Below are 14727 nucleotides of genomic sequence, written 5' to 3' on the forward strand. Positions count from 1 at the left end.
AACCTCATTCCAATATAAATCGGATGGCAGACATGCCCAGAGTCCAATGTAATGTCAGCAGTTCGTGATCACTGTGGGACTGTTTAATTACCTCACAATTTTTGATTTTAGTGTAAGTGTACTGATCTACATGTATGTAGTAAGAAATGGACTCACTTGTATCTCTATACCATGTACTCTGGGGTGAGATTTCACCCAATAGAGAACCATTAAGCATTATTATCGCTCTTTCATAAGTGTTATCCATTTGGTACAAGCCAAATTAATTGTTCTCTTTTGTTGCGACCGACACTGTAGATTTAAGTCGCAGGCTAGTATGGTGTTAGTGATGTCTGATACATGAGTTACCATATTTAGCAATGTTTCAAGATCTTGAAAACATTTAGCATCAGATATCGCAGCTGGATTTCTGTAGATATTAATAAAGGCAATACCACCTTTGGGGTAAGTAATTTTAACCATTTGCAAATGTTGATTAGGTGGTTCCCACTGATAGATTTTAAAACCTGCGCTGACTTTAACGGCTACCATTTGACCAGAAGTAGGTCGCCCTTTCTATACAACTTTGGCTGGATGTAAAATAATGTTATTGTCATTCCTGGTTGGCTGTTCTGTCAGCCAGGTTTCCTGAAGTGCTATTATATCAAATTAATGTATTGGTACAGCACTAGCACTAAACAAATGGGAAGAAGCACTTGTATACCAACTGGCGAAAGTTACTACATTCTGACTATTTTCAGTGAGTAGTTATGGTTTTGTCCTTTGATCGCATGGTAAAGATGATAGTCTATCATTACCAAATGGGGTAAATGTTGTAGTCTGATTGTATTTATTAATCAGCCTGTTTGGGAATGGCGTTTCTAAATGTTTAGGTTGTTCCATTCTATTGGCTTCATTAAACACTGTGGGATCTTGTGCTATGACAAAACCTAGAGCAAAAAAGCTCAATTTTGGCCCACCATATGATGTTCCTCACTACACCTGAACGAATCCACAACCTCACCACAGACAAATCAATGTAATTTAGAAATTCCACCTGCTCAATATCAGTTGAAGTGATGTCTTCTAAAGTCAAGAGTTCACCAAATATAGCAAGTACACTTGTCCTACTGAGATCATAAGTAGGATATGGTGATGGCCGACATTTCATTATAAGTCGATGATATTGATTCAAGGCTTTTTGAGACTTGCAATCCTTGTTTCTTCTAACATCACTTCCACTATGCATATATGAATTTTGAAAAGATGAGTTCTGATCTGAATAAGAAGATGTAATATACTGGTTTGGATGTTGTTACAGGTTAGGTTGTCTACGGTCAAAACCATTGCCCTCAGTCACTTGGAGTAGTGTTTTTCTGAGTGCCAATTCGCAGACCTGTGTCCTGCTTCGAAGTTAAATATGTTTTAATTTATTTCTGAATTTCCCCTCTAATTTGCAGAAGCAACCTGTCTCCCAATGATAGTTCACTTTTATTAGTGTCTGTCTTCACAATTAAATGGGCTGGTGTTTGGGTATTCAATTTTATAGATTAAGTCACAAGTTGCATATTAAGCACTTCTTTTTTAGATGCAGCTTTGACCGTAACTAAATCATCCAATGGAGGGTAAGTAGTGACTGAAGTAGGATTTTGATTGTTAGAGTCTCCTTTAATACGAGCCATATTTTTATACTTATTAATGACAGCTGTGCTGGCACTAGCAATCTGTTTCTTTGGTGTTTGAATTTTTCGTCTAAATTGTCTAACACTGGATTTGGAGGAAAAGTTCCATGTTTTTATATTCTTTGTTTCCTTTCGTAGACTGTTATACTCTTGGCATTTTGCTCTCTGTTTCTTCTGGAGCATATTATACATTGGTTGCAATGGTTGCACTACGTCACCGGACTCATGAAATATATTTAATGACGTCTGCTCAACTTCAGGAAATGATTGTTCTACTATGGTTTCTTCACAAAGATGTATTATTTGCATAAATGTTGGAAGAATTCCTTCTTCAAATACTGCTAATGAAAAGGAAGTTTACATGAATCACAGAATTCACTTTCCTGTAAAGTTTGTGTCCTCACCAATACATTATTAATGGGAGGTGATGTCAAACCAGTATTTATCACCTTATCTTTATGACTGTTTGTCATTCATTGTACGATCTGGTCTATTTGTTTTCGATTGCTGTGTGATTTTGGTATCCAAGGTTTCAAATAGCTTGCATAACGATAGTATAGTCATGTTCTTTTGCGGATAACGTAATCTCAAGTAAAGTGAACTGTGCATTCTGAGATTCTTGCTTTGAAAATGGAGTACGAGATATTCCAGAAGGTGAACAAGTCTTACGCGATGTTGGGCGAGTGAAAGAAAATTAGAGGGTCGAAGATTCATGAATAGAGTTTTCGAACATATTGGGGGATTGTGAAAGACTATAGTTATGTGCAATTATGTCCATTTTTATGGGGGGAGAAGAAGCAGGTGCAACATTTTGTATATCAGAAATTACAATATCCACATTAGCTGACACTTTTCGCTCTTTAACGAACAGCTGTTCAATGGAAACAATAGAGACGAGTGGTGACAAATTATGGACATTTTCCGAACATATTTCAGCATTAAGTAAAGCATCCTGGGTGGTTAAATCAACAGTAGATTGCTGTGTCTTGTTCTGTTCGCAACACAGTGCTCAGAACAGGTATTATAGCTTTAGATGGTAACAATGGAGAATCACTGACAACAGCCAATAGTAAAGAGTCAGATATAATTTCACTAACAAGATTGTCATTACTAGTTTGCAATGCTGAAGGACTGGATTCTATGCGTTTGTTGGCGAGGGCCTCGGCGGTGTCGCTTTAAGAAGCACTGAAGCTCTCGTGACAACAACACGGGATGGCATTCCTGATTTCAAAGAATATAAGTTGTTTTGCGTGCAGGTTGGTAAAACAAGGCCAAATATGCAATGACAGAGATGAGATTCCAACTAAACTGTTGGGCGTTTTGAATTGTACTCACACAATTTCGCTCTCAACCCGGAGGCGCCGTTCGCCGCACAGCAGCGAAGCAGCAAAGCGGCTTTTCCGGGCACTTCTCGGTTGTGCGCGCGTGCCAGATTATATAGAAGAGCTGATGTTAGGGGCGGAGCTTGATCGTCAATAGGTGTATTATCACCAAAAATTATCACCAAAAATGGCCTTGTTATCTACAAATAATGAAAACAAACACAAGGTCAAGGTCTAATATGATATTAGCAAGCCACACCAGTATATTAAAGTCCTCTGTGGGGATATTCTCATACCACAAATAAGGTTGAGAAAACATGTATCCTTAAGGAGCAAAGTCCAAGCAGAGTTCGTCGCAGCAAAGCAGCACTTCGGGGCACTTCTCGGTTGCGCGCTCGGTTGCGCGTGCCGGATTATATAGAAGAGCTGATGTTAGGCGTAGAGCTTGATCATCAATAGGTGTAATAATACCGAAAATGGCCTTGTTATCACAAGTAAGGTTGAGAAAACACATATCCTTAACGACCAAAGTTCAAGCAGAGTTTGTCGCAGCAAAGCAGCACTTCAGGGCACTTCTCGGTTGCGCGCACCCCTATTACCTCAAGGGATATTACAACCCTACCTGGAAGGAGAAGACTTAGGGAATTTATTTTTGAATATGGAACGATTGGCTGAACAACTGGGGTGGGGAGAAAACATAATAAAATGCTACTTGGAACCCCTGCTAAAAGGCAAGTTACAAACTGTCTATCTGTTGCTTAATCTAACCTTGTGAGCTACCTTCATATACATCAAGGAAGGACTCCTTGAATGTGTAAGTTTTACGCCAGTAATTATTATTGACAAAAACTAAGGTACATCAGATTGAACCCTGGTGAGACCCCTCTGTTAGTAGGAGAACAAATTAAAAACACTGTTGCCCTCTGGGTCGGCAATAAAACGCTCGAAGAGTTAGTAGAAATGATCATCTTGAAACAGTTTATCAACTCTTTACCTCCTTTCCTACAGAAAGCCGTATTACAATTAGATCGACCCACTCTTAACATGGGTATTGAGACTGCCGAGAATCATTCGGATGCACTAAAACATTTCCATTCCTTCTATAAAAATGAAGATAGAAAAGACCAAAAACGACCCTACCGCTCTCAAAACCTGACGTTAGGATGAGGCGGACTCAATAAAACTCGAGAGTGGAACCTGAAAGAAAAGGTAGAAATAAAAAACCTGACACTAGGATTAAAGAAGAATTAAGGAGAGAGGAACCCAGGGGGATTACGCCATCACCACCCACCTGCTTCTCATGTAGGGAAACAGGTCATTTACTGTCTTTTTTGTGTTCAGTCTTCTATATGCAGAAATATCACACAGAACCGTGGAGCCTGCCTGAGCCGAAGGTTTGGAAGACAGTTTTTAGAAGGATATTTGCTATTGCGACTAATTAGTTGAGCAAAGTTTACAGAAACTGTGAGACAGGCATGGTAGCAAGAGAGACACAGACTCAAAGGTAACAGTTTCAAAAAGCCTTTATTTAATAAGGTTCCCGGGTTGATGTACTACCTAACTGGCCCTAATTCCACAGGGATTTTTCCCTCGACTGATGTTTCTAAGGGCTGTTGATGTCTGAAAGTCCAAAACCAAAATCTGTCTGTGTCAAAACCTATGCTAGCCCTCATTCTTTGACAACATGTTACAGGAAGTCTTCCCAAAGAAAAATAGTGGTTCAAGAAAATGAAAATGTAAACCACAGCTGGTTTCATGTAGTCTTAGTTCTGCCAGCGCATGATAGTTCAATTCAACATGTGAGCCTTTGGAACCTTCCATGCAAGGCTCTGGCAGCAAATCAACAAAACTCAATGTCTCTGGGTCTCTTAGGCTTCCCTTCGCAGAGCTCAGACTCCTCTGGTTCCAAACAAAAATATACAGTTCTTGTCAGGCCTCTCAGAGTTCCCTTCCCCAAGTCTAGGCCTCTCTTTACAAAGTTCACCAATGTTTCTTGCACAATCCTTGTTAGGCCTCTCAGGGTTCCCTTCCCCAAGCCTAAGGCCCTTTCATCTTCAAACATACAAATTCTCCTGGTCAGGATGTACCTTTCACTGTACAGTTGTTATATGAAATGATATATGTAAGATCAGAGACTTTCGAAAACGCTGGGCTCTTTGCTCCTCCATGCATGACCACTGTGACCTCTAACCCCTCTCCTTACTCTCTGTACCTCTCTTCTGGCACCTTTTCCCTTCTGTGCCTATTTCACTCGGTTCTTTTTCGCTTAACTCTGCCTCCTGCACGCCTTCTTCTCGTTTGTGCACACTTGCACCCTCTTTTCATCTTGCCATGCCTCTTGCCTCTGTCGTGCCCCTGGGACCCTCTGTTCCTTTGGTTGTGCACCCTTGCACCTTCTTTTCACTTTGTCATGCCGCTTGCACTTTCCTTTTTCAACCTTTGGGTCACTCGTACTCTCTTGTCACTTTCTCTTGCTTTTACTTTCACTTTTCCAGTCCGTCGGGTCACTTGCAACCTCCTTCCTGTTTCGGGTAGCTCGATCCCTCTTTTCTCTTACATTCCTTAAAGTTCACTTTCCTCTTATCTCCCTTTACTTCAGCGCCGCTAGTGCATCTTTCTTCAAGGTTTATTTCTTGCTTTCCGCTCACAAACTTTCTCTCTTGCTTTTGGTTTTCTTTACCTTCGTGCCGCTTATAAATCTCTTCTGTCTTCACTCCATGCTCCAGCCACCCGCACACTCCTGAGCTTCTCTCTTCACTGTCACAAAACTCACTGGGTAACGCAGTGCTGGCAAGCAGTCTCCTCGGGAAACACTGGGTCGAGGTCAGGGTCTCACCACCTGCCCCTCAGATACCCTTGGAACCAGCACACATCCCAACGGAACAAGCATCTTTCTGGACTCAGTCAGCAAGTCGCAGTCTGCCTCACTCCGGCTGTCGGGAGACACAGCTCCTCAGCCACACTGCAGCCACTCAAACACACCGGGCCAGCGTCTTGGCACGCCGTTCCCCTCCAGACTCTCCAGCCTTCTCTTCCTGCCTCTTCCCACACCTTGGCTCCTCTGGTTCAGTCGGCATCCCCAGCTCACTGATTGCTTCTGGCAAAACCACACCTTTCATACTGGTGTAAAGAGTCGATTGGCGTCAGGTGTGCACAGTTGGAATAGAGTGCCTGACGGCCTGACTCTATTAGTGGGACAACCTAGTGGTAGGTTGTAGTAGCCCCTGTCTTGCTTCCCAATGCTTTTCCTATGGGTAATCCTCATTGTTCTTAGTTATATCTTCCCCTTCTCTGTGTTTGTTGGAAATGGGCAGGAGGAGATGAAAGGTGACTGTAAATGAGATGTATTTAGTGAAACATTAGTAGGTGACTGACAGGGGATATGGGAAAACCTTCTAGCCTTGGTTTTATTTAAAGGGATAGTTTTACATCTCGGGAGGTCCCTCTGTACCCCTGACCTACTGACATGGCTTTGTCTTATTAAATCTTTCTGCTCACGTAGTTTACCATCTCTTGTTCTCTCTTGGATCAGGGTTACAGAGGCCTGGATCAGAGAGGATGGAACCAACATTTTCCATAAAAGCTTCTGGGACTTGTGCACCCCTGGGGTTGGGATCCAAGGCGATGGCCCTCCCCAGGCCAACTGAGCAGCGGATCCCCGGGGACTACTTGTGAGAACGCCCTCAGGTTTCTCACAAAACAGAATTTTCAAACCACAGGTCCATGGCAAGTTTTTGGTAGATCAGTCGATGTGACAGCTGTCGTACAGGAGCTGATTTTTAATTTTATTTTTAGAGAAAAAGGTGCCCACATTTTTCCCTATTCTATGGGTAGTGGGGGATCCAAGGTTCCAAACGGAGGAGAGCCGGGAGCTATTTAGCTCCTGTTCGTATCCTAGAAGTGTCTGGTTAGCTTGACACCACCCGCTACCAGGAGCTACTCTTGGCTCCCCGGGCCACCTGATGCTGAACATGCACAGCTATGCAAATGCAAATTCAACTCTGTGCTTTTGGAACAATCTATTAAAACAAAATGAGGTCACATCTATATGGCATTTAAAATATAAGGGGTCATAAATAATGGACACAATTATATGTTTCTATTTCGTGTCAACGTTAGATTTGCAGAATGTTATATAGTAGCACCCCAGTGGTAGCTCCTGCTCACTGGTTAATGCTGGATACCCAGGAGCTGCTTTTAGCTCCTGCTTGTGGTAACAGAAGGAACAGCCCTAAAGGCGTCAGGACTATGGGCTACATATACTTGAAACACAAGGGGGTCGCCCTGTCGTCTATAATCAAGAGTTTAGTTTCTAGTTTATGTAAACATAGTATTATTTCGTCATGCTTGGCACAGTCAAACTAATTCTGTCTACAATAGAGCTATAGTGACCAATGATCAGACACTAATTCGAGCATAGTCAGCATTTTATTATTTTGCTGTTGTTTTGCTTTTTTTCTCTTTTATGTATCACATTCTTTTTTTCCTGAAGTTTCTTACATAAGTGTTTTTGAAAATGAAACCACCAAACAATTATTCCAATCACAGACAAATTGGTTCAAACAATTATATCGATCACAGACAAATTGGTGCAGTGATAGTTGTGACTCGTGGTGGTATAAGTCATAATTTTATGCTCAAAGTTTTTACAACTTGAAACTAAAATCTAAGTTGCATTGCCAGGCAAGAGGGTGACCTAACAGTTGGACTATGTCTAGATATCAATCAGAAATTCGTGTATAGGTGCAGGGACAGCAAGTGCACCAATGGTGCAATATGCTAAGACGTTTCGGCGAAATGCCTTCTTCTTGGGCCTGGAGTGGGTCTCCCTGTAGATGGGACATAAGGCAAGTGAAGGGCTCTATTAGTGTCAAGTGTTGTGGTATACTAAAAAGCCATACATAACATAAAAAAACTCTAATGTGGCACACCATAACATTCTAAAAACAGATCTGCATACAGACTGACCTTGGATGTGTTCCTTCTGATGTATCCTTAATTGGTAGTTTCCACGTGTAGTACTCGGGGTGTAGCTAAAGCCATTTCATTCTGAAGCACAGGTGCTGTGGGGCAGAGAGATATGTGTGTGCACGATTGTGAAATCGGATTCACTAGGTCAAGATGCACAACAGTATATGTATTTCAGTCAAAGTGCACAATTTTATAAAAGAGGGCCAGTTTCAATTGTAAGCAAGGCGTACCTCCATGTGTAGACATGCTTGGCGCGCTGTACTTGGGGCCCAGATTCTAACTTCTTGATTAGTGAGAAGTTCTTCATTCAGATCTTTTTAAAGGAGCCTGGAATATGAGAAAACGGGCTAAGTATATGATGAGCCGTAATACAGAGAACTAATATGCACTGTAAACTCCTGGACCGGAGGCGTACCTCTGAGTAGCAAGCTTCTCAGCCATGGAGTGGTCCTGATGTGGCGTAGTGTCTGAAGCCAGTGTGAATGTTGTGGCACTGGCACTGGCAGGGGAGCAACGAGCTGTGTAGAAAAGTATATACAGGGCATGCGCGTACAAGACTGGTGTAAACGCTGCGCACAAGCTCTATCACATAGCGTCCCGTTGTCTTGGTAGCAGAGGACGCTGTTGGTTATATGCAGTTGTCTGTGACTCTGGGTGCTATGGCAACACGTAAATGGGGACAAAATGTAATATAGAGACTGAAGCCCGAGCTGGGGCGGTGTCCTTGTGTACACGTTGGTGTCTGTACATAAAAAATTGTTTTACAAAAAAGCTGTAGAGCTATGCTTCTGTAGGGGGACATACCAAAGGGGTACAAGGGCTGGTGTATGAGGGAGTTGTGACCGGAAACTAAGAATTTACATGTGAATGCTGTGTTGTTAGGTAATGTACGGTTGTGGAAGATCTCAAACTGTGTGGTCCTCGCGAGGGCTGCTGTAGAGGAAATATTTCACAGGAACCATTTTGAAACTAGGTCAGAGGACGTGTGAGATTGGGGTCCTCGGCTGTGTTGTGGCCTGTGGTTATGTAGAAAGAGAATGATCTTTAAGATCTGGTATTGACATATCTATAATGTAAGGTATGGGCTAAGGCGGGGAGAATACTGGGCTTTTAGCCATAGGGACTGCTAGGTTCTGCCTCATTGAGTCCATTGGATATTGTTTTCAGCTTGAAAATCCACCAAGCCTCCCTATGGTTTAGTGCATTGGAGGCATTGGTGGTATGGTATTGATATTGGAGACTGTGCCAACCACCCACCATAGAATTGCATCTGGGCCATGTTGCAATTCCACAAAGTGTGAAACCAGGGGAGCCGTGTGAGTTCTGCACCTGATCTGTGATCTGTGTTCCCTTATTCTTTTGTGAATTTGTCTTTTTGTTTGTCCCACATAGCGTAGTCCTCAGGGGCATTCTATGATGTAGATAGCATTAGTCGTCTTGCAATTAGAGAAGTGTCTTAATTGCCACTCCTTATTGTCAATCCAAAATGAGTTCATCTTTTTAGTGAAGTGGCAAGCTGTACATGTTCCTTACCCAATCTTAATTTCGATCCCTGGGCCCATCTCTGAAGAGGAATGGATGGTAGGGGAGTTTTACAAGTAAATTGTGTTTTGGGGTCAAATGATGGCTTCATCTATTTGAGGTTGGCTGATTTGCTCAAAATATTGTATCATAGCTTTGTCATGCGTGTCTTGTCGAAAGTGCTGTGTTATTAGTGCCTGCGCCACAAGATGCAGTCGGTTTTGTTTTTCTTCTGTTTTGGGGGCAGTGAAGAAAGTTAATTAATGATGGCCGCTGCACTCTATCTCAGGGTATCATCTGGGCTGGTAGGTGTGTGTGTGTGTGTGTGTGCGCGCGCACTCTTTTGTTAAATGTAACTTTCTCAAGGTTTTCAATCTCTCGTGTCCAGATTTTATCAGAAATGAGTGAACTGGCTATCATGATATTCCAATTACTCAATGGTGCTCATCTCATCGCACATGGGATGGTCAAAAGCCTTGAACTTGGTCCCCCCCCTCCTTTAACTCCCCCCCACCGCCCCGGGAGGAAAAATTGCAACTTGAAGAAAGCACACTGCGAAAGATACAGAAAGTGACTTTGCAAAATGGAGCAGCTGTGGTGGCCTAAGGAGATAGTAGAAGGTTGCCAGGCAGCTGTTGCCTGGATTCAGCTTGCAGGCATTTGAGTTCCCTGCAATGACACTACTCCTCCACCGTCCTCAGCCGGCTTTGCTTTGAAGCCTTCCGTAGAGTTCATCGTGTTTTGTTGCAAAGGAACCTTTGCACTTCTTGGGCCCTTAAATTCTTCATAGAGGCAGCTCTTTGCTTGGGAAAAATCAAACGATTTCAGAAATGTGTTATTGATTTTTTTACAGATCTTTTGTTTTATTGATTGTAAAGTTTCCTTTTATTCCTATACTATTTTAATGTACTTTAAAAAATGTATGTTTTGTGCAAAATGTCTGACCTGGCGAGCAGACCAGCACCTGTGAGCACAACTGGACGGATGCACCGGCACCATTCTGAATGGTGCCGGTGCATCCGGCCTCCCCATTCCCATTGAGCCATATAGGGCTCCAATGTGAATGGGAAGCATTTTTTTCCGGCACCTGTGAATGGGCAATTACCGGGTCCGGCAGGGTCGTAATGACCCAGTAAATGCCCATTCCCAAACACTGGGAAAAAAAAATTCCTAGCGGCGGCAGACGTGCTGGTTTTATAGGCACGGCTACCACCGGTCTCATAATGAGGCCCATTGTAATTAATTTATCACAAACTACCGCTATCTTCATTTGTAAAATGCAGCATTTCTTCTGTGTATGAGTGTGCCTGCCAGGTATGAAGACCTACTCCCAAAAACCGGGACCACTGCATTTCCCAATGGAAAAATAATCTTGAGAAAGAGGCACAGAGCACCCAATTCCAGGATAGTCCTGGCTAAACCCGGACGAGTTGTCACCCAATCTATGATGGACTCACTTTTTCTGCTTGCCTTTCTCCACTTGATGTGATAACGGATTTTGTTTTAAAGTTATTTTTGTTGATTTCTTGTTACATTTGTAATTGTTTTCCAACGCTTTAATTCATAAATTTGAACTTTGACTTGTGCCACCACCTTGTAAATCATTATTTATAATGAGCAGGACAGTGTGCTTTGAAAGTGGCATCACAGGCTGGCAAAGAACAAAGATGGCGGCTTTAGCGGGACAAGGTCCAAGTAAACTGGTTGTGGGATGGTTCAAGTCAAGTTTTACATAAAGCAAAGACTCTCCAGAGAAGATCAGTGATCACCTCTGTCTGATTCCGCGTGGTCACACAATGCCATCGCTGTAGCAATCTTGTGAAAGGTTAAAGAAAGGTGTGTTTGCATGCGTTTACTGGTATCCGCAGGCTTCTGCAATTAGAATAAGCCAAGCACACTGCACAACTCAGTTTAGCCTTGAAATGAGCCCTTTGCGATTACCCATTTTATGGCTCTCCAGATGTTTTGGACTACAACACCCATGATTCTTCACCACTGAGTCTAATTCATAACATCAGAATCCAAGCATGCTCTCATACATGCCAACATTCAAATGCACCGGGGAGGGAGATTTCCACAGGGAACTCGGAAGACGCATATTTCCCCATAGGAATGCATTGGGGCTACAGTTATTTGTGGTTAAACTGTAGAAATGGTGGCCTTTATGCAGGCTCCGTGGCTTCCCAGCTAGGTTCGTGCTTTATAAATCCCATGCATACTCATCCATGCCTTGCAGGATGGACACCATGCATGTGACTGGCATTTATGCCTGTCTTTGGATATTCGTCATTCTAGAGTTGGCCAGAAAGATGGCATGAGTTTTCACAGGCTTAATGACGGATGTTCTAAACAAAATCTGTTTGCACTGTTTCTTTTGTTGGAAACAGCTTGTGTGATGTCAACAACGTCATTTTTCTTTTTAGCGATGAATGGACCCTTAATTGTAATTGAATAATGTGTACACTTGGACGTTTGTCATTATGTTACCATTTGGTATGTCGTACAAGTGAGTTGCAATGAACCATTTACTTCTGTACTCGAGTTGCATTTAACAAAATTAAATGGTTTTATTCAGAATAATTTTAGAGCAGTCGTTTTGAAATGTCGGTAGTTGGATGTATCCTAAACTAACATAAAGACATAAAACGAACATGACGGTAACACAGTCAGAGTTCTAATGCCCCCCCCCGAGGGTTCTATTGCTATTAGTACCCCTGCACGTTGTACCGAGGTACAAATAGTATTTTTCTTGAGTTGAGAAATGGCGTGTAAACCGTTTCTCAACTCGAGAAAAATAGAAGCCAAAAAAATGTCCGCCATGGATCGGGAGAAGCCTGTCCATGGCGGCCATTAAAAAGTGTTTTTAAAAAAGTAAACAAAGAAAATGGCTGTCAGGGAATGGGGAGAAGGGATTTCATCAAGTTCCTTCTCCCTTTCTATGGCGACCATTAGCAAGGCAGAGTTGTGCCGAGAACACTACTAATCCCAGCACCAGCGAGGGACAAAGCACCACAAGGTAAGTCAGGAGGGGTGGGGTGGTGCTTTAATATGAGGAAAGGTGGGGTGAGGGTGGGGAGAAGGGGGCACAGGGGGAGCGGGGACACACTTACCTGATTCCCGGCGAGGGAAGATGGCAGTCGTCCGCTCTGAGGAGGCTCAGAGCAGGGTCTTTCCCTGTGTGGTAAGTGTTGCCGGGGGAAACAGTTACGGCCCCTTTACGGAGAAGAGGGGCATGGAGCATGGGAGGGAGCGGAAAGCGGGATGAAGGGAAGAGGCGAGAGCAAGGGAAGATAGTTCTGTAATGAAGAGAATAAAGAAATACTGCATGAGACATAGCTCCTGCATATTTGTGCGTGAGGGTGTGAGTGGGCCCAGCGAAGGCCAACAACTGGCGACAAAGCCATTGTTACCCACAGTGTGCAGCAGGAAGGACGGCGCGTCCAGCAGCAGTGATGTGGGACACATATAACCAGCAGCAAGGTGACGGGCCGAGCACGCCTAGCAGAGTCCCAGTCCAGCAGTGAAGTGGGACGTATCCCTGACCAGGAGGGCTTGTGAGCCCAGCAGCAGTTCCAACGCCCAGCGTGATTGTGGATCTGCAGTCGCCAGACAAGAAAACAACCCAGCAGAAGAGAGAGCACCGGTGAGCCCAGCTGAAGCGAAGACTGGGAGAACTGCATGCCCACGACCCACGTTACAGTGAAGGCGGGCCGGGTAAGCTGAGGAAGAGGCTGTAAGCCTCTAGGCTTACAGCCTACGCAGCGTCTACACAGCGAACCGCAGAGGCACGGCAGAAGCGAGGACCCATCAAACGTCTTGAATAGACGGTAAGGGAGACCGGGGCCCCTCCACCCGCCCACAGGAATACGGGGGTGCACGCGGCCCACAACCCACGTCGGGGGAATGCAAAGCCCGCCCCAGAGGAACTGCAGTGAACTGCAGAGAAAAAAATAATATATATATATATATATATATATATATATATATATATATATATATATATATATATATATATATATATATATATATATATATATATATATATATGTGTACACCAAACCAAAGAGTCACGATCACCAGGACCACCAAGACACCAATAGCTTACAAAGTACACAGAGCAACAAGGCCACGCAGCCAGACAGCACTAGCCTGCAACAGGCCCCCAGACCAGCTCACAGGTACAACAAGCTCCCTCAACCACGACGCCAAGCCTCTGTCCGGACCGCAAGCGGCTACCCATAGTAAAACACATCGATCACCAGCAGTGCAAGGCCCAATCACAAAATGTGAACAGTAAGGCCCCAACAGCACACTATGCAGGCTCATCAAAGTAGCACAAACCTCTCATCTCAGAACACTGTGAACAGAGACACTCACGCCGGGGTCATAAGCACAGGAACAAAACGGCGCAGAGAACCTCCAGCGAGGGCCACCGCGCAAACCCACCACAATGGGTGACCAGGCACAAGTAGCAACTGACGCAGGAGCATGGGCCCTGGCAGACCTGGGTCCCACGTCTCACGCCAGCCACATGCGACGGCCCAACCCATTTATACTGAACCCTTATCACGACCACGGGCAAAGATGGGAGGAATGGGTTGAAGAATTCAAAGACTTCGTAGGAGCAATATAGAGCCAAGACCCACCCAACAAAATCAACATGTTTACCAACCTAGCAGTAAGAGAAATTAAAGGCATAATATAGACAATCCCGGCACAAGAAAGAAACACTTACCCACGTCTCCTAGCGGCCATCAACAGCAAGCTCATAATCGTCCCCAACAGGGACTATGAACGATACGCATTCAAATTATTATTATTATTTATTATTATTATTATTATTATTATTATTATTATTATTATTATTCAATGCATCCAACTTGCTCATGAATCCATAGGGGAATTCGTCATCCGCCTACAAAGAAAAATACTGCGATGTGGCTTCGCCAATTTCAATGATGATGAAGCAATCCGCCTAAGAATAATTGAAGGATGCACCTCGTCGCTATTCAGGAAGCACCTCCTTAAAAAGCCCCTGTCCCTACAAGAAATACTCGACTTAGCACAAGTATATCAAAGAGTAGATGCCCAGGCAGCTGCCATCGAGAATCCCAGAATGTCAGACATCATTGCAGCCGTGACACCAGGCCCACCAGGATATGCCAGACAACCCAGCTTTCCAGGGAGACAAGGACTCAGAAGCTAGCTACAATGGCCCCAGAGTGTCAGACAATGCTACCAATGTGGTTTTG

The sequence above is a fragment of the Ambystoma mexicanum genome, chromosome 14, assembly GCF_040938575.1.
Source record: "Ambystoma mexicanum isolate Mex_15411 chromosome 14, UKY_AmexF1_1, whole genome shotgun sequence".
Lineage (NCBI taxonomy): Eukaryota > Metazoa > Chordata > Amphibia > Caudata > Ambystomatidae > Ambystoma > Ambystoma mexicanum.